This window comes from Xiphias gladius, chromosome 24 (assembly GCF_016859285.1).
Source record: "Xiphias gladius isolate SHS-SW01 ecotype Sanya breed wild chromosome 24, ASM1685928v1, whole genome shotgun sequence".
Lineage (NCBI taxonomy): Eukaryota > Metazoa > Chordata > Actinopteri > Istiophoriformes > Xiphiidae > Xiphias > Xiphias gladius.
This window is the reverse complement of record NC_053423.1, coordinates 25,567,179-25,572,552: the sequence shown is the minus strand read 5'-3', so window position 1 is coordinate 25,572,552 and position 5,374 is coordinate 25,567,179.

The following is a 5,374-nucleotide window of genomic DNA, read 5'->3' as shown; positions in this document are numbered from 1 at the left end:
AGACAGAAAGGACTTGGCATAAACCTGTGGTTGTTGGGGCAGTTTTCCACTTTGCCGGGTTGGTAATCCAGCTTTGGGTTCAGGGCTCTGATAGGACTGAGATCCACCTTTTTTTTTTTTATGAACAGCATGATGTGTTTCGTCAGGCTGCCCGTCGCACATCTGTCAGCCTTCATGTATGATGACTCACACACACGTGCAGATTATGGAAATACAGGCTAGTGTTAGATTTCCCTCTGACTGTCCACCGAGCGAGGAGACGATGTGGAGCAGCTTAACGTCCAAACCTCGTCCTATTCCTCCTCCTTCTCTTCCTTTGACAGTATTCTGCTGTTTGAAATCCACACAGGTTTAAAGGGAAAATCAAGTAAGTCGTCGAGACGAGGTTTTTTCTCTGCGATAGGCTTATAAAGTAGAGGCTGTAAACTCACTGAGATTAAACAGCCAAGCGCCAAAAATCTGTCAGATATTCAACCAGCAAATGAGAAAAAAGAAGACATTCTGAGGTAACACTTAAGTTTAAATATATAACCGATAAACTGAGTCATGGTAACCAATGATTTAAAAGTCTTTTCTGAATCTGTTTTTTATTCCAAGACGTTGAATTTTTTGTTTTTAATGTCAGTCTGTTGTTCCAGACTGAAACATCTCGACTTCTATTGGATGGACGGTGAAGAAATTCTGGGTCACTCATTCATGATCCCCTCGGGATGAACTGTAATAACTGTGGTGACTCTTCATCAGGCGCCATCATCAGGTCGACATCTGAATCTTTGGTTTACCATCAAAATGCTGCAAAACCAATGACGTTCACCGTCCTCAGCTGGACTTTGTGTTTAATGCTAATTAGCTAAGGTTAGCACGCTAACATGCTAAACTAAGACGGTGAACAAAGATGAACATTAAACCTGCTAATCATTTGCATGTTAGCACTGTCATTCTGCGCGCGTTAGCGTGTTAGCGTGCTGACACCGATTGGCTCAAAGCTCCGCTGCGCTGAGTCTTGTTAGTGACTGAGAGGCAGCGGTCAATGGAAAGAAAGGAAGAGCAGAGAGAGAAAGAAAGAGAGACAGGAAAACACCGAAACAGTAGAGTGCAGGTCCTTCGCACAAACACACAAACAAACGAACAAAGGAAAAAGGGAGAGGACAAACCCAGAGGATCAGTTTTGACCCAACAGGAAGTTTTATTTCTTTACAAAACAAGAGCGCGGACTCATAAAGGAGCTCAACAGAAGGCAGCAGGATAAATCTACACCACAACTTTCAACCACTTAGAAAATATAGAGGAGCTCTGTTCACACACTGATACACACAATCGGCACGTCATCTACACCGTAAAAAAAGAAAAACAGAGAGCCAGAAAATCTGCACGTCACCTACACTGTAAAAAAAGAAAAGAGCAGGAAAAACCACAGCCGGGTGCGTCGTTTGAAACGAGCCAGTTCGAATCTTGTAAAAGCCAGTGAGGTGACACATTTCAAAACCTCGGAAATAATCACATTTAATTATTTTATCCTTTGAAAAATTTCAATTTGTCTTAAATCATGTTTTGCATTTCTAAAAACTTGAATTTAACATTGAAACATTTGACCTTGAAAATCATGGTCACTAACATCTAAGCCACAGCAGGGAAATGACCAGACGATTTCTTCCCCCTGAATTTCAGTTATGTTACTGTGGCATTTTGGAATATGACATTTGAAAGGTTCATTTTAACACCGACGAGGTTTTTGTGTTCGGAAATGAATGATACAGGAGGATTTCAGGTCCGAACACCGGAGTCAGAAATTCAGTCAACGCGAAATTAGAGATTTGCGTTTTTCTGGCTTGACTTTTATTTACTGTTTTCATACGACAGTGTTTAAACTGACCGGTTGCTTTCCTGTTTGGTTTGTTTCTGAGTGCAGAGCCAAGAAATAAAAACAGAGGAAGAAACAAAGCTCACGTGTCCATAAAGCGCCTACTGAGATTCTTTATCAAAACTAAAAACTTTGCATTGATAAAGTACAACGTTAAAGGTAAAGTACAGTGTTGAGACAGATGTTTCCCACCATCTGTTCTCATTTTGAGTATTTTCAGTTGCGACTGGAAAAAGAACTTCACCTGTCATCACCAGATAATGAAACACTGCAGAGAGAAGGACACGTGATTCGTACGAAACCCTGAAAACGCTGCGCTGAAATTTACAGGAGTGATTGTTTGTTTCTTCTTTTTCAAAGCCACAACACTGAAAAGACCAGAGGAAACAGGCGCAGTTTTATCATTTAGTTGTTAAAAAATGCGTTCAAAACGAAGGACTTCACAGTTTCAGGGCAGACACGTATCCAACAGGGAGCCCTTAAAGGGAAAGTCCACCTGGAAACGTACACAAAAAACAGCACTGGCGAGGAGCTCTGGATGTCAACGTTTCTATGAAAAGGCTAAGATGAGGAGTTGTAGCAAAGTTATGGAACGGCAAGAGCTGTCTCTCCGTCTCCGGCACCAAATATTAACAGTCACTTCAAACAGAGGCTCTGGCCCAGGGGCCCCTGACCCTTTGAGCTCCGGACCCTGGGCCTGGCTCGGGGTGGATTTTCCCTTCAGGTACACCGTGAGGAAAAACACACAGTTTGGGCAAACCAGCGGCTCGAGGGCGAAGTTCGGCTCGGAGCAGCGGCGGTCCCCGATATTTAACAAGAACAAACACCGAAAAAAACACACCACAAAGGAGAAAACCAGTCCCGACTCCCTTAAAGGGTAAAAAACAGCAGCGACAGAGCTGCTGGAAGGTCTAATCCTATGTAAACAGGCTTAGTGTAAGGCAAGGAGGAAGAGGAGGAGGAGGAGGAGGAGCCGGAGGCTGAAGTGGACTGAAGATGAGACAGACGAGGAGGGATGAAGGTGCGGGGGGAGGCGGGAGGACGAAGAGGATGAGTGAGCGGAGGGAGGCAGCAGACAGCAGAATGAAAGGGCTCAGACGCAGACTGCTCCCGAAAACTTGAATCAGAAAGCGCCAGCGAACGCCTCGCTCAGCAACAGGCGGCTCCATCTGTGGGAATATTTCTCACCTCGTGAGTCTGTCAGTCTGTTTCGTGAGCTCGAGTCAATACGCAGTAAATATAACGGCCCTGCTTCAAAATCCAGAGGCCGTGATGAACGAGGTGATTCCCTTCAGTCTGGAAGGAATCGGCCGACGCGTTCTATCAAAGCACAGACGCGACTAGAGACTCGATTCTTTTCTCAGATTCTTTATCAGAACTGCAGGAAACTTATTTGCAATGTTAAAATAAGAAATGTGTCATCGCGTTACTGAGATCGCAGATTGCATATTTAGTGATAAGGAGAAGAAGCCGAGCTTTTATTCTCTGCTAAATATTTTAGAAACTCGTTTAAAAAGTTCCTCGGTTTCTCCCAAATCTGCCAAAATCACCATTTTTTTTATTTTTAAAGAAACACCAAAAGTTCGGTCGGTAATATCGACAACTGCATTCTTAACGTTAAATGGAGACAATGAAATTTAAGAACTTGAGTTTTACGATATCAGGAATTGACTTGTTAACGTCACATTTCGAGAAACTCTTGATTCATGCAACGACAGTTTTGATAGGAACGACTTTAATTTCTAAGAGGGAGAAATCTGGGGGTAAACGGCGTAGCGGTTCATTTCACTTCTAATTTGAATGTCATGTGATTCGACTAATCCTTTCAGCTCAGCGTCAGGGGTCAGGGCGGGTGGAAACCGAGCTAAAAGCTGATGACGGAATCTGGAAAACGCTGGAGTCGACACAAGCAAAGCTCCAACTGCTCCTGCATGTCTCTGTGGGAATTTTACAAAATAAAAGCCTGCATCACATAAGGTGGCCGTGTTTTCTCCCACTGAAGGATGATCAGTCTCCCGTTTCTCTGTCCTGTCAGACGTTCTCCTCTCCCCCTGTGTGCTCACGATTACTGAGACACATTCGAGTCTTTTTCTGTCTCTGTATATTTTGCTCTCAGGTCTGGCTGGATAAACGAAACCGGCTTCTCTCCTCTTCACCAGGTCTTTAGATGTTCCTGCTGGATGAAGTCGGCCCGCGGCTCCGTCTGCTGTGTTTAGCTGCGGAGGCTTAATTGATGTCTCGCCTTCTCCTTTCTTTTCATCTATCGCTGCTCTCTCGTGTTTATCTCGATGGATTTAGCTACGTTTTTTTCTTGCCGTCCTCCTGTCCCACAGATTTAAAGGGAAAAAGAAAGGGAGACGTAGCCACCCTTTCTTTTCCCCTTCACGTTCTGGTGGACGGACGGAGCTCGTCTCTCTCGGCCTGGTTTCCACCGGTCCCCGTGCGCTCTTAGAGCAGGCAATAATTAAAGCCATCACTGTCATCCTGGGGAAACAAGCTCCATTATCCCGCAGCAGAGTCGCTCGACGTGGGCCTAATTGCCCCGTTAGTGCTCAGACTAAATGGTCTCCACCTGTTGATGAAGAACTAAGGGCAACATTACTTTGTACAGGATAAGTCCCCTAATATTTGTAGCTAAAGTGACTAAAATTTAAATGTTGTCCTGCTGTGTTCGGGGAAAGAAAACACTTGAAGGGTACTCAAATTATAACCCCCGTACTCATCCACTAAGCTCTGGTATCTATCCAAGCAGACGGGGGTTTTATTTGTCCAGGTTTTAAAATATCTGCCTCTACCCTCATTTAGTGGGGATTAATGGACATTATCTTGTGGAGCTTTCAGCATTGGAAAAAGTGACATTTTAAATATTCAGCAGCAACGTGTCTGACCAGAAACACGGCGCCTCATAAAGGAACCACTCGTGCCAACATATTTTTTTCTTCAGTGGCTACAAATGAGGGACTCATTCGGTAAATGAGACTCATTTGTCTCATTTACCGAATTTCACAATTTCACTAATCTCTGGGTCACCAACTAAATTCATCAGTGGCTCAGTCAGGTACAGAACGTTGGCCTTTCTCAGAACGGGTGAAAACCACTTTGCTTTAGCAAGACACGTCGCCGTCATGTCAAACTGTTCACTGTTCAGTCTGTGGGGTTGAAAGCTCCTGACCTTACTCTGTAAAGTGCCTTGAGATAATGTACGTTAGGATTTTTTGCTATATATAAATAAAACTGAACTGAAATGAATTTCAGGTTCTCGCAAACAACACTGCTAATTTTGCTATATTTTCATCTACTTTGCTACAGCATCACTTTATGCTTTAATGCAAAGTAATCTTTTACCTTGGGGCACAGTTTTAGGTGAATGAAACTTACCCACAAACGGAGCGAAACGCGTGGGCCCCCGCCTTCGCCTGGAATGAAGAGCGCCGCTAACGTCAGAAGACGTTCTGCGTTCAGATTTTTATGGAACATGATATTAAGCTTTACGGCCAAGTATTAGATGGCAGG